The sequence below is a fragment of the Thalassophryne amazonica genome, chromosome 14 (genome assembly GCF_902500255.1).
Source record: "Thalassophryne amazonica chromosome 14, fThaAma1.1, whole genome shotgun sequence".
Taxonomy (NCBI): Eukaryota; Metazoa; Chordata; class Actinopteri; order Batrachoidiformes; family Batrachoididae; genus Thalassophryne; species Thalassophryne amazonica.
Genome location: NC_047116.1, coordinates 41,096,957 through 41,110,842, shown reverse-complemented (window position 1 = coordinate 41,110,842; position 13,886 = coordinate 41,096,957).

The following is a 13,886-nucleotide window of genomic DNA, read 5'->3' as shown; positions in this document are numbered from 1 at the left end:
CACGCGGACGCCCAAATAAGAAAGCTGCTGACAGGTCATAGACAGAGCTCGTAGTCAGAGCGGAAGTGAAGCCGTTCACTTCAGCAGCGGAGGTGAAGTTCACCTGCAAAAAAAAAGGATGACTTCACCTCCTCTGCTCACTTCAGAGATGTGAAGCCGAGCTGAGCATCGGCTCATCTCAGCTCACCTCCGAGCTGACGGCCGGCATTTTTAGCTTCTGGTTTGTAAAGAAAATACGCATTTCGAACTGATTGTCATGGAAACCTGTCCGATATGGGGAAAATATCCTACCGGTAATCAGCCAATCAGAGCGGAGCGTCGCAGCCATATAATAATAATAATAAATATGACTCTCCAGTGTTTTACATATCCAGACTCAAATTATATCACCTTATTTCATAGTGGGTGTGGATTATTTTTTATCTTTGTCCACAGGTCAAGCTTGGCTCAGCAAAGGGCGGACCATATCTGGGGGTCCACCTCCGCAGGAAGGATTTTATCTGGGGCCATAGAGAAGATATACCCAGTATTGAGGGGGCTGTGAATAAAATTCAGGACCTGATGAAGAAACACAAACTTAACAAAGTGTTTGTTGCAACAGATGCAGACGAGGAAGGTAATGACATAACCTGGCAGCTTTGTTGTTGTTACCTAGGAAACCACTGCTGACAAAGTTTTCAGAGCACAGGTCATGTTGATCTGTTCTTTGCTTTTACTGACAAGTGCTAGTCCAATTTAGAAGCTCATAATACTTACATTTTTTTAAATAGACATCTATGTCTAAGTAATCCTGTTTCTGCATACTAGATCCAAGCAAATCATTCTGTTTCTTTTTTTTTTTAGATCGTTGGTTGCCAGTAAAGAGATGTTCTCTATTTTGTAATCTCAAAAATATAATATTTTATTATAATATTATAATTTTTTTTTAATCTCAAAATAGCAGAACTATGGAAAATCACAAAACTTGTCTGGTTTCTCCATAATTTACATTGATTTTCTTAGTACCAGGGGCTGGTCACGGTTGTCTGAAGATTGGGTAGATGAATAGGGAGATTCAGGTTTCACAGAGGGCCAGACTTAAATCATGGTTTAAAACCAAAATGTGAACTGCTGATAAATGCATCAAGTTTGTAACAACACATGCTTTAATACAAAAACATGTTACAAGCACACACTCCAATTGTAACAAGAAAAAGTAAGCTCACAGCATATTTTCCAGTTGAAGTCAGAGTGAACAGTTTTTAACTTGCGTTAAAAAGTGCTGCAAGCAACAACTGTGTGGACCAATGGATCATGTACTTCCATTCGTTAAAGAGTTTTCATGTGAGGTACAACTCAATGGTGAGCTAAAACAGCTGCATCTTACATGGATGGCACATGCATGCCATCCATGTGCCATGTGACTGTTCACCAGTGGTAGGTGAACAGTCTTTACACATCAACAGGTATTATTCCAACAGTCAAAGCACTCTTAGAACAGTCTTTTTGGAGTATGTTTTACCTTAGGATGTTTTGTACATGAGGATCAGGATCTGAATGATGTTGAAGGAGGACCAAGTCATGACAGTGTCTTGTTTAAACACTTTTTCCATTCAAATCCTCACCCAGATGCAGGGAGCTGTTGTCAATTGCACTTTCCCTTGCTAGGGCCAATGATAAAAAAATATTACAGCCTAAGGGCCCTGTCCCAAAAAATTGGCCCATATTCACCACACATCCGCAATATCCATGTAACATGCCTGTATGAGTCAGCCGTCATCCGAACACGCCCGTGATCATCCGCAGAGGCACGCATGTCCGCAGCCAGGATTTTTGAGCTGTTCAAAAATCTGGATACGGATGACATCCACCTTACATACTCTATATATACGCAATTCATACACAATACATACTCACTCTATGCGCTGTATATCTGCTGTTAACCGCTGGTATCCACAACTGACGGGGATTTGCGGCTTGGCAGCGGACCCCCGCTTGGCGGCTTCCCCCCCCCCAAACTCATGAACAGTTAACCCTCGCATGACAACACTCTGTGATCAACTTGTCCAAGTCCAGCAAATGCTCCAGAGGCTATATTGTTGGTGTGAATAGTGATGCCAAAAGGAGCGAGTGAGCTTATTGTATGACCGCAATGCAGATGCCGTGCACGCGCAACACGTGCGCGATGCATTCATAATACACCCGTAACACTGCTGTGATAATCTCAATGTGTCGGATCAGTTTCCTCACTACATGCGTTATACTCGTATAACCATGATTGTTCATCATATATTCGCTATATATTATTAATATATCCGTAATTCATACTGGGACATTTGTCATTTTTGGCCATTTTTGTTGCAGACGACAACGAACGCCTGCAATTTGTATATCAATTCATGCGCAATTAATCCTCTCCCCACTGGGACAGGGCCCTAACATGTTACAGACTTTTTAGCAGTGGTGACTTATTCTCATTATAATCTTTTATAGAAATTCACTTTATTCTACATTTTCCTAGAAGTGCAGGAGCTGAAAAGGTTGTTGCCAGACATGGTACGTTTTGAACCTTCACCCGAGGATCTGGAGCTGCTCAAAGATGGAGGAGTGGCTATCATAGACCAATGGATCTGTGCCCACGCAAGGTAAAATACTAACTTATTCCATGTTAATTTTGACATTGTATTTAGTAATAGTCTTCACTAAAATGTCATTTAGGTTTAGTCATAATTTAGTCATCCAAATTGTTTTACTCAACTATGTACATACTTTAGTTCATTTTAGTTGACTAAAATCTTATATATCATCAAGTAAAACTAAAATATGACAAAATATAACATTTTAGTCAACTAAAATATGACTAAATATAAGATTTTAGTCAGTACAAATTTTATGATATGTAGTCAACTAAAAGATGGGCAGTTCAGGGATGGAATTCCCCCAGAGATCAATACAATTTCTGTTTTGTGTGTGAGTGAGATACCACCAAATTAAAAGGAACAAAAGCTTTTTAATGGCTTCATCAATCTAAATTCAAGCTAGTCAGCAAATTCACTAAGTATGTATTTTTTATACTCCAGTGTAAAAGTGTTCTTTTCGTGTAAACAGTAGCAGAAAAATTTTTGTATGCATCTGTTTTTTTTAAATTCCCCAATAATCTTCAGATTCTGGTCAGATCACAGAAAACAAGAGCAATCAGAGGTTTCTGACATCCGCCAATCCGGATCCAGATCACCTCCAAAATTCAGTGGAGTCTTCAGTGCCCTAATATGTATCTGTGGTGCACATTTGGTGAGAATCCGTGAAGTAGTTTTAACGTAATCCTTCAAAGCCTATATAAAGTGAAATTTTGATACAGAATCCGGATCCGGATCACCTCCAAAATTTAACGGAGTATTCCATGGCCTCATATGTTTCTGTGGTGAAAGTGTCATCAAAATCCGTGGCCCCATGTAATGTGATCGATCACAAACGATGCCAGAGCACGAAACATGGATGTCACATCATTGACACAACGGCTCACTTTCACAATTACTATCAATATTCTTCTTCTTCTTTTGATTCCTCCATCTATGGGTCGCCACAGCAGATCATCCATTTTCATTCATTCACTCTACATCACCCTCTGCCACGCCAGCCACCTGTATGTCCTCCATCATCACATCCATAAACCTCCTCTTTGGCCTCTGTCTTCTCCTCCTGCCTTCTTCTCCTTCAACGTCCTCAGCATCCTTCACCTGACTGACCTAGATAGATAATCACTTATGATTACTGGTTCCCTGCCTGAGTGGTTGTCATCCATGACCCAAAGCGTGAGTGAGCGGCTGAGCGGTGCAGATAGATTTTTGCCAGAGTATGGAGCGCTGTATTTGGAAAAACAAACAACAACAAACATGGTGGACCAGTTGGTCCCTCTCTAGTTTTGGAGCCATTCTTTTTTTCCTTTCCTTTTGTTGTTGACTTCACTTGGATTTTTCACACGCGCACGCTCGCTCTGTTTTCTCATTTGGTCGCACTTTTTTTTTTCTTCTTTTTGGTGCAGCATGGTGTAATTAATGACCTTGCGTGTTGATGAATAATTGCATTTTTTTTTTATCCCGCCACCAGGTTCTTCATTGGAACATCTGTGTCCACCTTTTCTTTCCGGATTCATGAAGAAAGAGAGATCCTGGGATTTGATCCCAAAAGTACATACAACCGTTTCTGTGGCGACACAGAGAAAGACTGTGAACAGCCCACACACTGGAAAATAGTCTATTGATTTGACTCTACACTTCTGTAACACACAAGTGCCAAAAATCACCCAGAAAAGTGGCATTAATATGAGATGCACAGCATGCTGTATTTAATTTCTGTGGTTAAACTTGTTATTATTATTAAGTTTTTGTTGTTTTGAGAGTTACACAGCTGTGACTGAATTGGGCAGATAATTATTCAGGGAAAGCAGTCAGACTTGTTTTATGAGGAAATTAATACAGGAAGGAATGACACATCCCCTTTATTTGTTTCCCAACACCAGCACTGGTGAGAAATCTGAGCTATGTCACGACTGTGCACAGTGGTGTTTTACACAAGGATTATCAGCATGTCTTTTTGTGGAATTAAAAATACAAATTTTATTGTTGTTAAGAGATGTTGCGCTTTTAAAACTCAGCTGTTACTGTGACTTTTTCTTATGAACTTGACAGTGGAAAGAACACTTTTAGGATCTCCTCAAAACCTACTGATATGCCCTCCTTTGAGGAGGCAGGGATGGAAGGCCCAGGTGGATTTGATGACATCTCCCTAGTGTACTTTTTCTTGCCTGTCACTGAGGCAGGAAAAAAAGACCTCAGTGGCAAGTTGCCGGGAACAGACGAGATTTGCCCTGAGATGCTGAAGTCTCTGGATGTTGTTGGGCCATCAGGGCTGACACGTCTGTACAGTGTTGCATGGAAGTCAAAAACAGTACTTCTGGATTGACAAACTGGGCTGATAGTCCCCATCTTTAAAAAAGGTAAAGGAGAGAATTATAGCGTAATCACACTTCCTAGCTTTCCTGGAACAGCCTACACTAACGTACCAGAGAGGAGATTTAGACAGTTATTAGTACCTCAGATTCAAGAGGATTAATATAGATTTTGGTGTTGGACCGGCAGACCAGCTCTTTACCTTCACAAGGGTATGAGCAAGGTCTTGGGAGTATGAACAACTAGTCTCCCTGTGTTTTGCGGACTTGGAAAAGGTGTACGACCAGGTCACTTGAGGTGTCCTGTGTGGGGTGCTGTGGGAATATGGGGTACCAGAACTGCAGTAACACATGATCCGGACTCTATATGACCAAAGTAGGAGCTGTGTGTGGATTCTAAGCATTACATCACAATTGTTTTCATTGGGTGTTGGACTCCGCTAGGGCTGCTTCTTGTCACTAGTCCTGTTTGTGATGTTCAGGGACTAGAGGGTGTCCAGTTTGGTGACCTCAGAATTGTATCTCTGCTTTTTGCAGATGATGCGGTTCTGTTGGCTTCATTAGACTGTGACCTCTGATGCGCACTGGGCAGGTTTGGGGCAGAGTGTGAAGAGATTTGTTGTGGTCTTTGGCTATTGACTGAAAGAACAAGGTCACACATTCTGGCAGCGAAAATTAGGTTTGTCCTTCTGGTGTCTGGCCTCATAATCTGGGACAGGGTAAGAAGCTCGAATATCCTGGGACATCTCTGTGTAGAACTGCTACTTAAAGTTATTGTTCCCAACTCATGATCTGAGGTGTTGTCAGCATCTCTAAACCACATTTTTACTGTTTAAGTGGAAGATTGTGTTTATTTCATATTTATGTTTCATAGCAGTATTATTACATAACTACAGAAAAACAATAAATAACTGTATTGATGCTAACTTCTTTCTGCTGCTTTACTTTGACAGTTTTACAATGAAAGGAGTGAATATTTGCCATCTATCCACTTTATTTGTATTTCCATTAAAATCTTTCACATATGGCTGTTGTCTCAGGACTTTGGTTTGTAGCTCCTTGTTGACTCTGGGTATTAGTGAAGTTTATACTTATTTCACAAAATAGACCTAAATAGGGTTTTCACTGGTGCATTGTAGTCACTATTTCAATCCACAGCGATCCCCACAGGCGAATATTAACAGGGATGATAAGATAGTATAGATAAAACAAAGTATGTTTTGTTGCCTAATACACACAGTACATGTACACACAGGACCAGTACATAAGTATTTGGAATCTGTCTGGAGCAGTGATCACTGACCACACAAGAAAGATACAGGGAAGCCACCAAGACACCTCTCCAGCTTGAGAGTGGAGTGGCACAGACAAAGATTTTCTGAAAAAGATGTGAAATTTCAAATATAGTTTTGCCAGAAGGTACAGTAGTGTTCAGAATAATATTAGTGCTATGTGACTAAAAAGATTAATCCAGGTTTCGAGTATATTTCTTATTGTTACATGGGAAACAAGGTACCAGTAGATTCTCACAAATCCAACAAGACCAAGCATTCATGATATGCACACTCTTAAGGCTATGAAATTGGGCTATTAGTTTCAACAAGACAATGACCCCAAGCACACTAGTAAACAAGCAAAATCTTGGTTCCAAACCAACAAAATGAATGCCTCACAGATGTGAAGAAATCATGAAAAACTGGTTATACAACTAAATACTAGTTTAGTGAGTCACAGGATTGCTAAAAAAAACAGTTTGAACATAATAGTTTTGAGTTTGTAGCATCAACAGCAGATGCTACTATTATTGTGAACACCCCCTTTTCTACTTTTTTTTACTAATAGCCCAATTTCATAGCCTTAAGAGTGTGCATATCATGAATGCTTGGTCTTGTTAGATTTGTGAGAATCTACTGAATCTACTCGTACCTTGTTTCCCATGTAACAATAGGAAATATACTCAAAACCTGGATTAATCTTTTTAGTCACATAGCACTACTATTATTCTGAACACTACTGTATGTGAGAGAGGAGCCAGTTTGATCTGTATTCTTGTATGAAAACCTGTGATGCTTGTTACCATTCATTGTTCAAGTATCACTCATTCGCTGTTGCAATCATTTTACACTGTGTGAAAGGTGAAGAAATTCTTTCATGCTTGTTTGCATTCCTTTTACTTTTCCCCTTGGTAATTGTTCAGTTTGAATTCCATTTGATGATTTATGTAGTATCAATGCAGTGCTTGTGTAACATCAGTGTTGTAATAACAGGTGCACCAAAGGAAGCAGCGGTTCATTTCAATTTAATTATACAGCACCAAATCACAACACAAGAAGCTCTAACCTTACTTTTTATTATTATTATTGCTATATTTAATTTTCAAATAAATTTTAACTACTCTTTGAGAAAGCACACCAGCAATAGTGGTAAGGTAAAACTCCCCCAGGTGATTATTGTCATGGTTCATGGGGAAGCTGGGCACAGCAGGAGGTACAATTCCAATGAAGTTGGGATGTTGTGTGAAATGTAAATAAAAACAATACAATGATTTGCAAATCCTTCTTCTTTGTCTTTCGGCTGTTCCCGTTAGGGGTCGCCACAGCAGATCAATCGTTTCCATCTCACCCTGTCCTCTGTATCTTCCTCTGTCACACCAACCACCTGCATGTCCTCTCTCAGCACATCCATGAATCTCCTCTTTGGTCTCCCTCTTCTCCTCCTGCCTGGTGGCTCCATCCTCAGCATCCTTCTCCCTATATACCCTGGGTCCCTCCTCTGCACATGTCCAAACCATCTCAATCTCGCCTCTCTGACTTTGTCTCCAAACCGTCCCACCTGAGCTGTCCCTCTGATATGTTCATTCCTAATCTTGTCCATTCTTGTCACTCCCAAAGAGAATCTCAACATCTTCAGCTCTGCCACCTCCAGCTCTGCCTCCTGTCTTTTTGTTAGTGCCACTGTCTCTAAACCATACAACATAGCTGGTCTCACTACTGTTTTGTAAACTTTCCCCTTCACTCTTGCTGATATTCTTCGGTCACAAATCACTCCTGCCACCTTTCTCCACCCACTCCACCCGGCCTGAACTCTCTTCTTCACCTCTCTACCACACTCTCCATTACTTTGAACAGTTGACCCCAAATATTTAAACTCATCTACTTTCACCACTTCTACTCCTTGTAACTGCACTATTCCACTGGGCTCCCTCTCATTCACACACATGTACTCAGTCTTGCTTCTACTGACTTTCATTCCCCTTCTCTCCAAAGCATATCTCCACTTCTCCAGACTAGACTCAACTTGCTCTCTACTCTCACTACAGATCACAATGTCATCTGCAAACATCATAGTCCATGGGGACTCCTGTCTGATCTCATCTGTCAACCTGTCCATCACCACTGCAAACAAGACAGGACTCAGAGCTGATCCTTCGTGTAATCCCACCTCCACCTTGAATGAGTCTGTCATTCTGACTGCGCATCTCACCGCTGTCACACTATTCTTGTACATGTCCTGCACTACCCTAACGTACTTCTCTGCCGCTCCAGACTTCCTCATACAATGCCACAACTCTTCTCTTGGCACCCTATCATAAGCTTTTTCTAAGTCCACAAACACACAATGTAACTCTTTCTGTCCTCTGTACTTTTCCAACAGTATTCTCAGAGCAAACATTGCATCTGTAGTGCTCTTTCTCGGCATGAAACCATATTGCTGCTCACAGATCTTCACCTGTTTTCTAAGCCTAGCTTCTACTACTCTTTCCCATAACTTCATGCTGTGGCTGATCAGCTTTATGCCTCTGTAGTTACTGCAGCTCTGCACATCACCCTTGTTCTTGAAAATAGGAACCAGCACACTTCGTCTCCACTCCTCAGGCATCCTCTCACTTTCCAAGATTTTATTAAACAATCTGGTTAGAAACTCTACTGCCATCTCTCCTAGACATTTCCATGCCTCCATTGGAATGTCATCTGGACCAACTGCCTTTCCACTCTTCATCCTCTTCATAGCAGCCCTCACTTCTTCCTTGCTAATCTCTTTTACTTCCTGATTTACTCTCACCACATCATCCAGCCTTTTCTCTCGCTCATTTTCTTTATTCATCAACTCTTCAAAATATTCCCTCCACCTTCTCAGCACACACTCCTTACTTGTCAGCACATTACCATGTGCATTTTTTACCACCCTAACCTGCTGCACATCCTTTCCAGCTCTGTCCCTTTGTCTGGCCAATTGGTACAAGTCCTTTTCTCCTTCCTTACTATTCAACTTCTTGTACAGCTCGCAATATGCCTTTTCCTTTGCTTTTGCCACTTCTCTTCTCGCCTTACGCCGCATCTCCTTGTACTCCTGTCTACTTTCTTCATCTCTCCGACTATCCCAAAACATTTTTGCCAACCTCTTTCTCCTTATGCTTTCCTGGACCTCTTCATTCCACCACCAAGTCTCCTTGTCTTCCTTCCACTGTCCAGATGTCATACCCAGTGCTGCCCTAGCTGTCTCCCTCACCACATCTGCAGTACTTTTCCAGTTGTCCAAAATTGCTTCCCCTCCAACTAGTGCTTCTCTCACCTGCTCGCTAAATTTCACACAACAGTCTTCCTCCTTCAGCTTCCACCATCTGATCCTTTGTTGAGCTCTCACTCTCTTCTTCTTCTTTACCTCTAAAGTCATCCTACAAACAACCATCCTATGCTGTCTAGTGACACTCTCTCCTGCTACCACCTTACAGTCTGTGATTTCTTTTAGCTTGCCTCTCCTATAAAGAATGTAGTCCACCTGTGTGCACCTTCCTCCACTCTTATATGTTACCCTGTGCTCCTCCCTTTTCTTAAAGTAGGTATTCACCACAGCCATTTCCATCCTTTTTGCAAAATCAACTACCATCTGTCCTTCCCCATTCCATATCTACCCATTACTTCCTCATCACCTCTGTTCCCTTCACCAACATACCCATTGAAGTCTGCTCCTATCACCACTCTTTCATGCTTGGGCACACTCTCCACCACCTCATCTAACACACTCCAGAAATCTTTCTCCTTCATCTCACAACCTACCTGTGGGGCATATGCACTGATGATATTCATCATCACCCCTTCAATTTCCAACTTCACACTCATCACCCTGTCAGACACTCGCTTAACCTCCAACACACTTTTAACATACTCTTCCTTTAAAATGACCCCAACACCATTTCTCTTCCTGTCCTCACCATGCTACAACAACTTGTACCCACAGCCGATGCTCCTGCTCTTACTTCCCTTCCACTTGGTCTCTTGCACACACAATATGTTTACCTTTCTCCTCTCCATCATATCAGCCAGCTCTCTCCCTTTACCAGTCATACTACCAACATTCAAAGTCCCCACTTTCATTTCCACCCTTCTAGTTTTCTTCTTCTCCCGCTGTTCGTGGCAACGTTTTCCTCCTCTTCTTCGTCGTCTTCGCCCAGCAGTAGCCCAATTTCCACCAGCACCCTATTGGGCAATAGCACCGGTGGCGGACGTTGTTAACCCGGGCCGCGACCGATCCGGTATGGGAATTCGATTCTGAGTCTGCATAGTTGGGTTGGCTTGTTTTACGCCGGATGCCCTTCCTGACGCAACCCTCCTCATTTATCCGGGCTTGGGACCGGCACTCAGAATGTACTGGCTGCACACCCCATGTGGCTGAGTTAATGATTTGCAAATCCTCTTCAACCTATATTCAATTGCATACACCACAAAGACAAGATATTTAGTGTTCAAACTGATAGACTTTTTGTTTTTGTGCAAATATTTGCTCATTTTGACATGGATGCCTGCAACACACTTCAAAAAAGCTGGAACAGGGGCAACAAAAGACTGGGAAAGTTAATGAATGCTCAAAGAACACCTGTTTGGAACATTCCACAGGTGAACAGGTTAATTGGAAACAGGTGAGTGTCCCCAAAAGACTCAGCCGTTCACAAGCAAAGATGGGGCGAGGATCACCACTTTGTGAACAACTGCGTGAACAAATAGTCCAACAGTTTACGAACAATGTTTCTCAATGTTCAATTGCAAGGAATTTAGGGATTCAATCATCTACAGTCCATAATATAATCAGAAGATTCAGAGAATCTGGAGAACGTTCAACACGTAAGCGGCAAGGCCGAAAACCAACACTGAATGCTCGTGGCCTTCGATACCTCAGGCAGAATTGCATTAAAATTCTGTAAAGGATCTTACCGCGTGAGCTCAGGAACACTTCAGAAAACCATTGTCAGTTAACACAGTTCGTTGCTACATCTACAAGTGCAAGTTAACACTCTGCCATGCAAAGCGAAAGCCATGCATCAGGGGTGGGTGGGCAACCAGAAAGGGCCAAGAAGGAGCAGGTTTCACTGACTCCACCAGGTGATTTCACTGATTAATATCACTTTGAGCAGATGGAATCAGTTAATCAGTGAAATCACCTGGTGGAATCAGTGGCTCCAAAGAAAACCTGCACCCTCTTGGCCCTTTCTGGAACAAGTTACCCACCCCTGCCATAGATCAACAACATCCAGAAATGCTGCCACCTTCTCTGGGTCCGAGCTCATTTGAAATGGACAGACGCACAGTGGAAAAATGCAAAAATCAAAGACTAACCTAAACAAGCATGGAACTAAACTAAATAAGTGGCTATAGTGAGTGGAGAATAGAAACAAGCTGTGACAAAAGCAAAATAAATCATGATCAAAAAAGCAGACAAAAGACATTAATAAAGACAGACTGACAGAAAAACAACGATCAAGGACTGAGCAGGGGTAAATCATTACAATTATTTAATTTAGATTACAGGAAGAAACATCAAGCAGACCAAACTCAGTGGGGACTGAGTACTGACTCAGTACTTTGTGTCCCTAGGGTGAATAAAACATCTGTGGGTCATAGAGCTTTCTCTTATTGTGCCCCTGTTCTGTGCAATGATCTCCCTGCATCAATAAAACAGTCAGACTTTGTAGAGATTTTCAAGTCCAGACTTAAGACACACTTATTTTACCTTTCGTATGGCTAGCATACTGGCATAGTATGTTACTATGCTTTTTTTTTTTTTACTTTTTTACTCTTTTACTATGCTTTTTAATCTTTAAGTTCATTTTATTTTGTTTTCTGAAATGTTTTGCGTGAAGCGCCTTAAGGTGACTCTGTTGTGATTTGGCGCTATATAAAATTAATAGATTGAAATTGAATTGAATTTGGGTGACCATCTGCTTTGGTCATATTAAAATAAACAGACGAAGCATAACAAAGAATTGTCGAACATATGAGAATGGAAGTGTTGTACCTGTAAGCATAAACAGGTCTACTTCAAAACGTTCTTGGCCTCACCCAGAAACCCTTACAGGAAAAAGATTCTTTCTTCATTTATTTATTTATAGTTCTCACATTTGACATTCACTTCCTTTGTTAGAAATCTTAGAAAAGAAAAGTTCATGAAAGAATGAAGAATGAATAGTGGCAATGGGCCATTTGTCCCAGGAGTCCAATCTACTTTACAATGAGAATGGCAATAAAATAATGCAAAAAGCCAACTTTAAAATGAACTTTACTAGTACTTAATGCAGCCAGGGCAGTGTACTTTATATACCCATTGTCGATAAATGATCAAAACTTTACTAGTACTTAATGCAGCCAGGGAACTGTATTTTATATACCTACTGTCGCTAAACAATCAAAACTTACTAGTACTTAATGGAGCCAGGGAAGTGTACTATATATACCCATTGTTGATAAATGATCAAAACTTTACTCGTACTTAATGCAGCCAGGGCAGTATAATTTATATACCCATTGTCGATAAATGATCAAAACTTTACTAGTACTTAATGCAGCCAGGGAAGTGTACTTTATATACCCATTGTCGATAAATGATCAAAACTTTACTAGTACTTAATGCAGCCAGGGAAGTGTACTTTATATACCCATTGTCGATAAATGATCAAAACTTTACTAGTACTTTATGCAGCCAGGGAAGTGTACTTTATATACCCATTGTTGATAAATGATCAAAACTTTACTAGTACTTAATGCAACCAGGGAAGTGTACTGTATATACCCATTATTGATAAATGATCAAAACTTTACTAGTACTTAATGCAACCAGGGAAGTGTACTGTATATACCCATTATCGATAAATGATCAAAACTTTACTAGTACTTAATGCAGCCAGGGAAGTGTACTGTATATACCCATTATGGATAAATGATCAAAACTTTACTAGTACTTTATGCAGCCAGGGAAGTGTACTATATATACCCATTATGGATAAATGATCAAAACTTTACTAGTACTTAATGCAACCAGGGAAGTGTACTGTATATACCCATTATTGATAAATGATCAAAACTTTACTAGTACTTAATGCAACCAGGGAAGTGTACTGTATATACCCATTATCGATAAATGATCAAAACTTTACTAGTACTTAATGCAGCCAGGGAAGTGTACTGTATATACCCATTATGGATAAATGATCAAAACTTTACTAGTACTTAATGCAACCAGGGAAGTGTACTATATATACCCATTATGGATAAATGATCAAAACTTTACTAGTACTTAATGCAGCCAGGGAAGCGTACTTTATATACACATTGTTGATTGTATTCTCATGCTTCAATTAGCTTGGGGGTGAAATCCAAATGTTTACACGTCTGTAGTTATACCTTCATTTGCACCCCAGTGTTCGTCTTCCTTTCCAAGTGCTGCTCTACTTTTATCCCTCTTGGAATGAAATGTCCTCTTTCAATTCTTTTTTGTATTGTATGTACGAGTATATTTAACCCCCAGTATCCCAAAAATTTCAGCCAAGCCCAGAACCTGCTGTGATTTGGTAGCTGGTGAAATAGCATATGTGGTAGTAGAATTTTAATAATTTCTATATTTATTCATAACATACCTATATCATAGAATGCATGTGCACATTAATAACTACACAAAAATAAAGAAATAA